General features: G+C 42.6%; 1 long non-coding RNA gene across 1 annotated transcript; it reads left to right on the top strand.

Moving 5' to 3' along the window:
- Window positions 1-633: 633 nt before the first annotated feature.
- Window positions 634-5,120, top strand: LOC130277594 (uncharacterized). The gene is made up of 3 exons (XR_008845484.1): window positions 634-682; window positions 1,019-1,078; window positions 4,811-5,120. It is a non-coding gene; the product is annotated as an uncharacterized LOC130277594 (long non-coding RNA).
- The last annotated feature ends 8,661 nt before the right edge of the window (window positions 5,121-13,781 follow it).

The following is a 13,781-nucleotide window of genomic DNA, read 5'->3' as shown; positions in this document are numbered from 1 at the left end:
CTCGACCTCCTATCCTGTCCTCCTATCCCGTCCTCATATCCCAACCTCATTTCCCGACCTCCTATCCCGACCGCCTATCTCGACCTCCTATCCTGTCCTCAAATCCCGTCCTCATATCCCGACCTCCTAACTCGACATCCTATCCCGACCCGTAATATGTGCACCAGTTATTGAAATATCTCCAGCCGTACAGAAGTTATGTGGGAACATACATTTCCCATTGATTTTCATGGGACTTTAAACAAAAACCCCGACCCTCACAAATGGGGGTGGTTAAGGGTTAAATTAACTATCCTATATTTTAAGTGGACATATAAGTAACATGTGACCAAGTATTATCGAAATATCTCCAGCTGTTTGGAAGTTATTCAGTAACATATATTTCCCATAGACGTGTATGGGACTTTAAACAAAAACCCCGCCCCTGGCAAATGGGGGTGAGTAAGGGTTAAATTACATTACATGTAAATACATGTGTGCCAAGTTTCATGTTAATATCTTTAGCCGTTTGGACGTGATGCTGGAACATACACACATACATACATTGGGGGAGATTTATCAAAACCTGTCCAGAGGAAAAGTTGCCCAGTTTCCCATAGCAACCAATCAGATCACTACTTTCATTTTGCAGAGGTCTTGTTAAAAATGAAAGAAGCAATCTGCAAACTTTTCCTCTGCACAGGTTTTGATAAATCTCCCCCATTGAGTTTTATATATATAGATAGGGTCTGGAGAAGTTCATTATGCTTGTGTCCATGGGGATTGCTGTAAAACATAGCTCGACTTGCTGTAAAAGACAACCTGACAAGATGGCTACTCCCATAATAATATGCTAAAAATACATTATTACAATCAGAAAATAGTTAAGAAAAAAATAATTTTTTACTAATAAATCTGGGTGACACGTTCCCTTTAAAGAAGATCTATCAGCTCCCTTGACATAATAAATAATTATTAATTTTATTTCGACAGGAGACTCATAACATAATGTATTTCTTTCTCTTTACTAAACTCTCAGCAGCGAAATGGTTAATACAATGAAAAGAAAAAACGTAAAGGTGCAACCAAACATGAATAGGTATGCGTCACCAATCAGAACAGGTCCTAGTGCATAAAAGGTCTGTGAGAGAGGAATGCTTCCTTCTTTCTCGCTGCTCCCAGCAGGATAAAGATGTGTATTTTTCTTTCCTATTATAATTCATGGTATATATCATATACTGTTGTATTACTGTTTAAGTATTATCAGCATATATTTATATATATATATATATAAATATATATATATATGCCTATTGTATAAACCCCCCCCCCCCCCTTTGTATATCATCATATCAAATCATTGGTTTTATTCTCATTCTTTCATATCCCCCCCCCCACCTTTCATTCCCCCCTTTTCTCCCTTATTCCCTTGCTTGTTTTTTCATTTACCATATTTTCTCTTGCTGCGCTTCTGCTGTTCCCCGCATCTTCTGCTTCATATCGCTTGCTGCACTTTGTTCCCGCCTCTCCCGAGATCTCGCTCTCCCTCACAGACATGGCTGAGCGCCATACTCTCCTCACAGCCGACTCGCAACTTACCAGTCTTCTCCTCAGAATATACGGTGGCTGACTGACATTCCGGTTATTAAAATTTACTTGTTCACTACTTGAACCTCCAACCTTTGTCTAGAAAATATTCTCCTATATATTTCCTAGTGTTTTTTTGACTGAACTATATTAGATATCCAAAAAGAAGAAAAGTAAGACGCGGATCACTCACCACAATTCCAATGCTGTGTACATTATTCAAAAGCTTAGATGGTGGCTATACATGGATGGATAGAAATGGCAGGGCAGTAGGTGTTATGGAGCCCCGTCTGGAGCGGCAGCGCCGTTTCACGCCCTCTGGAATTGACCTGGGCCTGAGGAAACGCCCAGAGGGCGTGAAACGGCGTTGTCGCTCCGTACGGGGCTCCATAACACCTACTGCCCTGCCATTTCCATCCGTCCATGTATAGCCACCATCTACGCTTTTGAATAAAGTACACAGCATTGGAATTGTGGTGAGTGATCCTCGTCTTACTTTTCTTCTTTCTTGGATATTTCTCATTCTTTTTATTAGTGTAAGCACCACCAACACACCATCTAAAGTGAACAAGCGCTTAGCCTACTGACTATTCAAAGGACTGAATCAGTCTTCCCAGAGCGGTGCCAGGTGGTTTCTTTCTAAGTGTGTATATATATATATATATATATATATATATATATATATATATATATATATATTAGGTTTTTTCTCTCATATATATAATATCTGACATATTAAATCTTCCAATTTATTACTTATTATAAGTACTTTCCTTATTATATCTTCACCACTGTGTGCCTATATATATATTAATTAGGGAGAATACTACAATTCTCCCTCAGGACACTAACCCTAATGAAACTACTGAATATGACATCTTAAACCCTGAACAAATTCAATCCATGGTAGACATGTCTGTCTCAAAATCTGTTCACTCTGCCATGAAATTGTCCTCTCTGAATGATTCCATTTCCAAGTCCATTTCCATTGCCATGTCCCAGAATAAACCCACAATTTTTTCCACTCCCTCTGACCATTTCTGGTCTGCGGAGGAATCTACCTCAACGTTGGCTAAAGGACATAAAGGAGCCGGTAAATGCACTTAAAAACAGCATTTTTGTAGGGATGACCATAGAACCCTTAAAACTGAGTCCTCTCATAATAGGGTAGGTCAAGACAAAAATGCACACTTGAAACTGGTGGTTTAGAATTATCTGCCTCACACATGCAGACCAGACCCTCCGTCTGAGAGGAAGTATCTATCATTCGGACAAAGAAAGTCCATAAAAGGGCAAAACCGGACTCATATGTGGTCTCATCCTCCTCTGAATCTGATCTTGAGATTTCAGACTGCAAAATATCTAGTAATGATAATGATGATGACTACTCTGATGAAGGTGAAATATCTGATACCCCTATAGACCATTCTATTTCTGACACTGCAGGTACGACTATTCTGGACTGTCAAGGCACCCCCTTTTTTGATCCAGAGTCTATCACTCACCCAAGTCCTCTGAATGGGTCCCTCACCTGCAGATTGCGAAATACCATAACTCCAGAATTAAAAAAGCTCTTGACAGATCCTCACGGAATAAACTCAGTGCAGAATGCCCGAGACCTAACCTTCCTGGCAAGGCAGCATTCACTCCCGAGTTAGTCAAATATATTCTAAAAACTGGTAAAAACCCCAAGAAGGGCCTGGACCTTTCCCTTTAAAGTGTCCAAGATAAGTTACTTTCTTGGACCCTTAACAAAAATTTTGAATATTTCCGAAGAATTTATTTATTCCGGCCAACCTATTGACACCTCTATTTTACGAGGTTGGGCCCAGCGGATTATATGCATTTTCGGCAACATTAATGCTGCCTTGACCGCTGAAAGGCGAAGAACTATCTTAATGAAACTCTATCGACAATTGCCAAATCTGGCTACAGCAGAATTTGAACCTTCCACCGAAGTTCTTTTCTTCGGAGTTAGTTTCCTAAAAGAAATTAGAAAATTTGTAGGGATCTTCACCTTCCTAGACAAGGCTCAGAATTCCCTCCGTAAAGTTTTTCCTGGTAGAGTTTTTTGGCTGTCTGGAAAAGGACGGAGACGTTTTTCCAGCTGCTCTGCCTCATCCAGAGGCTATTCCAGAGGCTCTTTCAATCAGGAAAGACCTCAATACACTGCCCCCACATATCAGCCAGCATCATTCTTTCCTACCAGTTCAAGACCATGGAAATCTAGAGGAACTCGATCCAGACCATCCACAGGTAAGTCCTCTTCCTCTACTTTTTTCCCTTCTTCAGGCGGAATAAGGCTTTGTAGAGCCCTGTAATGTAAGGGGGCCGGAAAAATGGCCTGTATGGAGGCAGAATGGATCTGCCATTTCTTCAGAACATGATCCTATTGATTCAATTCCTATTGGTAGATACCCACTCATCTGTAGACTTCTTAGAGGTATTCGATTCAGGAGACCCCCTCTTCCTAAATATCATTCTACTTGGGATGTATCCCTTCTTCTCAACCTTTTTTCTTCCTGGGTAGATAATGATCTCCTTTCTTTAAAATTATTGTCTTATAAGTTAACTGTCCTTTTATGTTTAATTTCCATTAAAAGGGTTTCAGATGTAAGAGTTCTCGATATTTCTCATAGATCTTTTTCTCCTCAAGGAGTTCACTTTACCATTTCCCGTCAAACAAAAACCAACATACATTCTGTTTTCTATCCTTTTTACAACATCCTAAGTTATGTGTAGTTAGATGTCTTAAATCTTACGAGTTTAAGACTCTGCCTCTCAGATCATCTAATTCTACTCAACTCCTTATTTCTTATTGTAAATCTCATCTTCCAGTGTCTTCTCCTACAGTGGCCAGAATGGTTAGGCAAACTATGTCCTTAGCAGGTATTGATATTTTTCTATTCGGTGCTCACTCTATCAGAAGCACTATGTCTACCAAAACTGTCCAAACAGGTGGCTCTCTTTCTGATGTCCTTAAAGCTGCTGACTGGTCGTCAGAGTCTACATTTAAATCCTTCTATTTTAGACCAGAACCTCCTGTCAATATTATAACCTATTCTTTAATTGTAAAGCTTTAAACTTGCATTATATTATGAGCCTCCTGTCCAAATAAAATTGAAGATTTTCCCAGTATTTATGACGGAAAATATAGATTTTATTAACGACAGGAGGCGAGTAATATCCCTCCCTATATTACCCATTCCCTTTAGTATTATACATATGTTTTTTGTCCTTTCAGCTTATTGAAGTTATCTCCTAAAGTTTTCTTCTTCATGGAGCCTTCCAAGAACCCCTTACTCCGTCAAACCATCATCTACAAGAACCACTGCTTGAGACTTTTCATCAAAGTGTTTCTTCTACCCAGATGACATCTAGTTTCTTCTTATCTGTTATATTGAACTTTGGATAGGGGATAAGATGTCTTTGCGCCGCAGTACCCCTTTAAATAGCATTTTGATGTATATTTCTTGATGGTATAACAGAGAGGATGGTTTGTTACTATATGTATTACCTGTCTTCGAGTGTTGTGTGTCCCAGTAGGGATTGGATATGGTGCCAATTGTTAATATTTTTATGACCTTCTTGGATTTCTCAATAAAATATCATTTTTGATTACAAGTTGTGGTAGTGTTTCTTATAAGGGGTTTATAATTTATAAATCTGTTTAATAGAAGTAATTTATAAATCTGTTTAACTTTCTGGCACCATTTGATTTGAAAAGAAAAAAAAAAGTTTTCCACCGGAGTACCCCTGTAAATTTGTTGGTTTATGATAAATACAATTATTTATCACAACAAAATATCAGGAGAGGAGGATATGTCCTCTGAAAGGATGCAACCAAAAACAGGAATTATCGCAGAGCATCCAAGGGGCTATCACTTTATAAACTTTCAGACTTAGACGAGTGCAAGGGGTTAAACAGTTAGGATATTGTAGTCACCAGCTGTCAATGACAATGCCCCCTTTCTAATTATAATGGTGTAACAAGCAGGGTTAACTAATGACTGCTATAAAACTTCTAGAAGAAAATGGGTCTGCCATCACTGGTACAGCATTTCCAGAGATGACAGGCCATTATGGGTTATTTTGGTTGATGAAAGCGAAACATTAGGCTATAGGAGATGCAGATCTAGTTGGGGGGGGGGGGGAGATAAACATACAAGTTACCCCTCTGGTCATAATAATCATGAATATACCATTCACAAATGGAGATCTGGGTAGAGATGGGCCCATTTTTATTTGTTAGGCCCCTTTTTGACCAAGTTTTGGAGTAAGCTTGTCAGTAAACCTGAAAACTGTTGCATTCGTATCTTCTAAATTTCCTTGCTGTGTTAAATGGAAGACTTTACAAATTGAACATCTTGGTATACGACTGATAAGACACTAGATATGACAAGAATGGGCTCCGTCAATTGAAAAATAATGAAGATGGGAAACATGGCTAAGCAATCTCAGTGGGAAATGTCATAGTTGTGAAGAAATCAATATTGACCATTGCATTATCTCCCCAGCACATCCTGAGTCATTGTGGGGACGCCACTAAAGCAAGGTGAATCACTCTGTCCAATTTGACGACCTTCAACCTACATCAAATGTCAGGAAACTTTAATAAGAAGATGATGTTCTCTTGGCAGGCACAACGTGTCACATCGGAGGTCTCCAAAGACATAGCGTGTTCTTTAGTCCATCAAAAGTCTGGCTTGAGAAAGACAGAAGTAATGGAGGTTGAGGACCAAGGTTATGAACACAAGTAGCAGAGGAAATATCTAGAGTAAATACATTTCTCAAACCTCACAAGCTATGTGCAGTGCTCCAGTATGGGCTATTTGCTAATTAATTTAAAGTAACATTAAATGGACACTGTCAGATCCCAAAACTTTTTATATGTTGTTATTAATGAAAATTAAAGACATTTTGTAATATGGCTGTTTACATTTTTTTTGAATATTTAATAGTTGAAACGGCTTCTGAAAATCCCACCACTAGGGGTCCCCATACCTACTAGTACACTAACCAATCCTGCAGCAGCATCAGGCTTGTCCATGAGTCATGGACAAGAGATGACTCATGGAGAAAGCTGCATGAGCACTCACCAATCATCTCCCACCACCACAAGGGAGGGACAAACTTCCTCCCCCCACACACCAATCACTTCCCACCACCACAAGAAAGGGACACACCCCCTCCCCCCACACACCAATCACCTCCCACCACCACAAGGGACACGCCCCCTTCCCCTGAGAGGGTTTCTTACACTGAGCTTAGGAAAAGAGGCATTTTTATAATAAATATAGGTGATTGAGGCATAAAAATTAGATGTGCTAGGTCAGGATTAGGTACTGAGTAACATGTATATATATTTTTGTGGGATCTGACAGGTACACTTTAAGGTTAGGGCTAAAGGGCGACTTGTGGCCATGTGAAATAAGAATGCATTGTTGCATGGCTAAAATTCCCGCTAATAATAGTGATTCCTGTCAAGTGTCACATTGTAGTAATTGGTGGGTCACAGCGCAAATACCTTTACTATTATTATTTCATGGCAACAAGTCTTGTGTAACCATAGTCTAATGCAGTGTTTCCCAACTAGTGTGCCTCTGGCTGTTGCAAAACTACAACTCCCAGCATGCCAGGACAGCCAAAGTCTGTCTGGGCATGATAGGAGTTGTAGTTTTGCAACAGCTGGAGGTATACTAGTTGCAAAACGCTTCTTTAGGGTGCTTTTCACGCTATTTGTTCTTGCAGGTTTTCCGCGAGTGGAATTCCGCTCAGTGAATATTACCATCAGTGTGAATGGGTCTTCCGCAAGACCCGTTCCCACTGAGGAATTTCAGCGGCGGACAATTCCGCCACTGAAATTGTTCTGCTCAAAGAAAGAACATGTTCATTCTTTGAGCGGAATTCCGTGAGCGGCGGCTGCCAGGCTGAATCTCCACTCATGGAAAATGTAGAAAATGGGTCCAGCTCCTGGTAGAGGGAATATCCGATAAAACATAACGTTTAATAGTGCATATTACAAAAGAAAGTTACAGCCACTGTGAGTGGCAAGTGACATGTCACCGTTAAAAAATGAGTGAAACGCCGATGCGTTTCGAGCATAAGCTCTTAGTGGTTTTTGCTGCATATTTGCGGCAGATCTGCATGAAAACATTACAGGCGCTTTCGGAATCAACCTAATGGGGCGTATTCAGTCTTAGGCTCGGTTCAGACTACGGAATTTCTGCCTGCAATTCCACTTTGAAATTGCAGGCAGAAATTCTGCTTACTAAAATGTATAGTGTAGTGAATGGGTTTTCTGTTCACCAATTCACACTTCAGAATTTTTTAAGCGGAATTTGTGAACGGAAAATCCGCTTTAAAATATCCGCCTGAAGAATGGCGTTGCTCATTCTTCAGGCGGATATACACGCAGAACACATTGCAGTCTATTGGGGACTGCAGTGTCCGGGCGGACACTGATTCAGTCGGCGTTGACCGGGCGGAAATTTTCCATCTGGAGATTCCGTAGTGTCAACCTACCCTTAGGCTATGTTCACACTGCAAAATTTCTGGGCAGAATTTCTCCTAGAGATTGAGCCGGCGGCGCTAGGACCAAGCAGACTGAATTGCTGCCCCCATAGACTGCAATGCATTTCTGGGTGGATCTTTTGGGAGATCTACTTAGAAATGCATTGCCATCTATGGGAACGACAATGTAGTCCGCGCGGTCCTAGTGCCGCCGGCTAAATCTCCGTCAGAAATTCTGCCCAGAAATTCCAGTGTGAACCTAGCCTTAGGGTCTATTCACACGGCAGAACTTCTGCTTGCAGAATTCCACCTCAAATTAAAGCCCATAGACTTCTATGGGATTCCGCACTCCCATTTACACTTCTGAATTTCCGCTTGCTGACATCGGAAACAGGGAAGTGTTGGGAAACCATTACGTTTTTATAAAATACAGACAGATAGTGTAGACCAGTGGTCTTCAACCTGCGGACCTCCAGATGTTGCAAAACTACTACTCCCAGCATGCCCGGACAGCCAACGGCTGTCCGGGCATGCTGGGAGTTGTAGTTTTGCAACATCTGGAGGTCCGCAGGTTGAAGACCACTGGTGTAGACAGACAGTTAGTTAGAGATAGATAGACAGATAGATATGAATGATCATTTGATGGCTTCTCATATCATTTTCCTGTTGTCATAGGTAAAAAAAAATAAATAAAAAAAAAGACTTGTTATAAATATATCTCCCATGATGCATTGCTGTTAATTAAAAAAAAAACGTTTTCTTTGATTAGAAAAAAAATCTTCCTCTCGTTCAGATCATTCCTTTCCACTTCAGTGTTATTTCTGAGCATCTCTTCACTCTTAAATTGTTTCCTGAAACATTTTCTCGAATTCAATTTCCTTTCATTGCCATTTAAGCTGCTCACCCCATCCTCAGACCCTCCATAAAATACTCGCATGCCGTCACATACCCTGTACATCATCTTACCACTCGCCTTGTGGCCACATCCAAATATGTCTAAAAAAAAAAGGAATTATTCCATAATGTTGTAATATTTAGTAATGGCCAGGGTCATTTCTCTCTAATACCGCTAAGAACAAATGGCAAAAAATAGAAAAGTCCTGCAGCAAAACAGTTAACAGTTCTGCAAAGTTGCTTAACGGGAGTAATGAAAATATTTGCAAAAGTTTACTTTTTTTTTTTTATTAAAGGGGCTACACCCCTCGAAATGTGTGTGTTCCCACAGTATGCACGGAAATTAGCCATTGAGGGAAATAAGTCATTTGATTTAAAAAAAACTTGTTATTAGCTCTTACATTAAAGGGGGATGTCTGATCGCGTGGGTCCCGCTGCTGGGACCCCCGGGATCTCTGTGCAGTACCCAACATTCTGTGCTAGGAGCTGCTCCAGTCTCGGAAAAGCTGGGTATCAGAGATGGAGATACATCATGCCACGCCCCCTCCATTCATGCTGCACAGAGATCGTGGGGGTCCCAGTGGCGGGACCCCTGTGATCAGACATCTTATGCCCTATCCAGTGATTGGAGCCATGATGCCTGGAGTATGGTGTGTGACTGCTTATTGGCTGTGGTGGTCCCATGACGTCCGCTCCAAAAGGAAGACTGGGGTACCGACAAGAGCCTGAATGGGGGATCAGTGCAAAACTGGAGACATGAGTAACTGCTGGCAATGATATGGGGAGCCATTGCATATGATAGTTGGTCATCCCTAGTAGTAATATGGGGGACACTAACAACGATATGTGCAGGACATCCTGTGGCCACATGTTTTGTCTCGCATGGCTTCCAACCGGCATCTTTCAGAGGGGGTAATGCTCGCCCACACACAGCAAGGATTTCCTTGGAATGTCTCTGCCAAATTGTAACACTTCCTCGGCCTGATTGGTTGCCGGATTCATCACTAATTGACCCAGCTTTAGCAACCTACATGTCTGCAGGGTCTATAGGCCCGGCTGCCACATCTCTGGGCAAATATGGAACCTGCTTGTCACTATGCCCAACCGTATCCTATCTTGTATCTAGGCTAGAGGTGGCCCAACAGGGTAATAGAGACTCCTTTTTTTAATTGTACAGTGTTTCCCAATACACTTATTCAATTTCTCTAATATTGTAATCACTTACATACATTATTATTACACTCAAACATTTATGGGGAGATTTATCAAAACCTGTCCAGAGGAAAAGTTGACCAGTTGCCCATAGCAACCAATCAGATTGTTGCTTTTTTCATTTTTATAAAAGCTTCTAAAAAATGAAAAAAAGCAATCGAATTGGTTGTTATAGGCAACTGGTCAACCCGTCCTCAGCACAGGTTTTGATAAATCTCCCCAATAAAGTTTTATTTTATTCCAGAAACTCCTGCTTGGTGCATTATTTTTTTGTCATTGAGTGCATACATATACATAGGGGAGCAGCTAGAAAGACATACTAAGGATATATTCACACAACTAAATATCCGTGCGATATTCTGCACGGACATTCCCGATTCTGGCGTCTGCAAAAAGAATAGACTTGTCTATTCTTTTTGCGGATTTCACTCGGCAATGCATTGCCATCTATGAGACGGTACATTTCAGAGCAGTCCTAGCGCCACCGGATTAATCAACATGGCGAATGCCCACCTGTGTTTTCCAGGCAGACATTCTGCAGATTTTACATTTTACTCTAAGGGTGCGTTCACACGTTATTACTAGCAGCGGGTTTCCCGCTGCAGGAAACCTGCTGCGAGTTACGCTACCATTCATTTGAATGGGTCCGCGGACAGTCTGCAAATCTGACACTATTGTAGACTGTCTGTGGACCAATTTAAATCAATGGTAGTGTAACTCGCATCGGGATTCCTGCAACGGGCAACCCGCTGCTAGTAATAGTGTGTGAACGCACCCTCAGGCTATATTCACACTGCAAAATTTGGAAAGTGGAATTCTGTGGAAATATTCCTTTCGGAAGTTCCATTGATTTCAGCAGAATACTGCGGCACTTTGCACACAGCTGAGAATATTTCTGATTCTGGCATCTGAAGAAACATTGAACCTGTTTAATATTTATGCGAATTTAGCTCGGGAAAGCATTTCTGTCTATGGAGACGGAGCATTACTGAGTGGTCCTTGCGCCATTGAAGCAAGCATATGTGCGTAATGTCCGCCTATGTTTTCCAGGCAGACATTCCACACATTTTATGCCATGTGAACATAGCCTTACAAACCACTAGGCAATATCTGCCTTAGGTGAATGAAAGGCTAGCTACAATTCTGCACATAGGTCTGCATAAGAGCTGCGTACACAAAACACAAGAATAAATTCACCAAGACTACTTGTTAAGTCACTGGGGTTGCTTATCAAAACCTGTCCAGAGGAAAAGTTGCTGAGTTGACCATAGCAACCAATCAGATCGCTTCTTTTATTTTTCACAGGCCTTTTCAAAAATGAAAGAAGCGATCTGATTGGTTGCTATGGGCAACTCAGCAACTTTTCCTCTGGACAGGTTTTGATAATTCTACTCCACTTTGTTTTTTTTATTTTTACTCTGACCCTATATGAAACATGGCTGCAAAAGTCTGCATACCCTATAAAAATATCAGGAAATAACAATAAAAGACAACATGGAAACAATTAAGCAGCTGTGATGTCCCAGTACAGGATATCATCCTACAGTCCTATCAGCTTGAGTCCCTGTACGTCCTCAGGGCTCACCTGCAGTGTTCCTCCATAAAGTGTATAGGTTGTACATAAAGAGTAAAGGACCTTTGATATGGTCACATGGTTATTAGTCACATGATAATGGTTGTCATATGCTAAGTCACATGTTTTGTTACCCAGAGAGCACCAGGTGACCAGATGACCCGCAGCTAGCCTATAGGCTCCTTGCTCAGCCCCCCTTTATAAGGAAGGGAGGAGCTACAATCTGCCTTTTTGCCCTTACACCTCTCCTAGATCCTGAGGTCCAGTCCAGTCCAGATGTCTCAGAGCCAGTGTCCAGCACATCTGGAGGCCTCAAGTCTAAATTGCAGCCACAGATCTGTAAGTCAAGTCATCTTTGTCTGCTGTCACTATCTTCAGTCAAGTCATGTCTATTATAGTCAGCGTGGCTGTGTTAGAGTTTGTAAAGTCACTGCAAGACCCAGCAAGCTGCGAGGTCCCTCATGTTACTGGTCACCTCTCTGGGAACCTTACTACCCTGTAAAGACTGTTAGACCTGTTCAACCTTAACCTGGCCTTGGTCTATTATTTACCCCTGCCTAAACTAGGAGTAACGGGATTACCTTCGGGTGGTTACACCACGACCTGGCGTCACGAACACGAAGTGGTTAATACCATCTGCCCCTACACCTGACATCGCACCCCCCGTGGCTCACCACGCAGCAAAGAGCAGGTTTATGTGCAGCTCGATGGTTGCTGGGAACTGCGGACAGGGCCTGATTAACGTAGAGTCGGATGGAGCAGAAGCTCCAGGCCCCTGCGTTAAAATAGGCCCGGCGGCCCGCACAAACCGCCCACAGAGACCGACTAGCACCCGCGACAATCAAGCCGCAAACTCTCAGCCCGCGGGTCATTTACGGCCCAAGAACAAAAGTTTGTGGCCCACACCAGGAATGTGAAATTTGTATTGCCCGACACCCGAGACATGCAGTTCCGGGCACTGGGCAGGTAACTTCTTTAGGCATTTAACCCTGCTTCCATCGAGGAGTGTTAAATGCCAGAAGGCTTCACTTACCCCGCCCTCCTCTGCGTCTCCAGTTGGCCGGCCCGAGTCTGATGAGGGACGTCGCGCATGTGAGGTCCCTCCGCAGACCCGCGCAGGACGTCAGTGACGTCACTCGCCCTGGGGAGGAGAAGCGCAGCGCAGGACAGGTAAGTGTGTCTATGTGTGTGTGTGTCTGTCTGTCTGTCTGTGTGTGTGTGTATAATGTGGGGAACCTTCTACTACCTAATGTGGGGAGCCTGCTACTACCTAATGTGGGAAACCTGCTACTACCTAATGTGGGGAACCTGCTTCTACCTAATGTGGGGAACCTGCTTCTACCTAATGTGGGGAACCTGCTTCTACCTAATGTGGGGAACCTGCTACTACCTAATGTGGGGAACCTGCTACTGCCTAATGTGGGGAACTTGCTACTACCTAATGTGGGGAACCTGTTTCAAGCTAATGTGGGGAGCCTGCTACTACCTAATGTGGGGAGCCTGCTACTACCTAATGCGGGGAACCTGCTTCTACCTAATGTGGGGAACCTGCTACTACCTAATGTGGGGAGCCTGCTACTACCTAATGTGGGGAACCTGTTTCTACCTAATGTGGGGAACCTGCTGCCTACCTAATGTGGGGAACCTGCTACTACTTAATGTGGGGAACCTGCTGCCTACCTAATGTGGGGAACCTGCTTCTAACTAATGTGGGGAACCTGCTACTACCTAATGTGGGGAACCTGCTGCCTACCTAATGTGGGGAACCTGCTGCCTACCTAATGTGGAGAACTTGCTGCCTACCTAATGTGGGAAACCTGCTGCCTACCTAATGTGGGGAGCCTGCTACTACCTAATGTGGGGAACATGCTACCTACCTAATGTGGGGAACATGCTATCTACCTAATGTGGGGAAACTGCTGCCTGCCTAATGCTCCCCCCAGATGTAGTACCCCCATCATCCAAAAGCTCATGCTATTACCACACAATGGTAATGGAGGGGGGTTGCTGGTAGATGATGGGG

This window comes from Hyla sarda, chromosome 6 (assembly GCF_029499605.1).
Source record: "Hyla sarda isolate aHylSar1 chromosome 6, aHylSar1.hap1, whole genome shotgun sequence".
Taxonomy (NCBI): Eukaryota; Metazoa; Chordata; class Amphibia; order Anura; family Hylidae; genus Hyla; species Hyla sarda.
The sequence above is the reverse complement of the archived record's forward strand: the minus strand, read 5'-3'. Positions and strand labels throughout refer to the sequence as shown.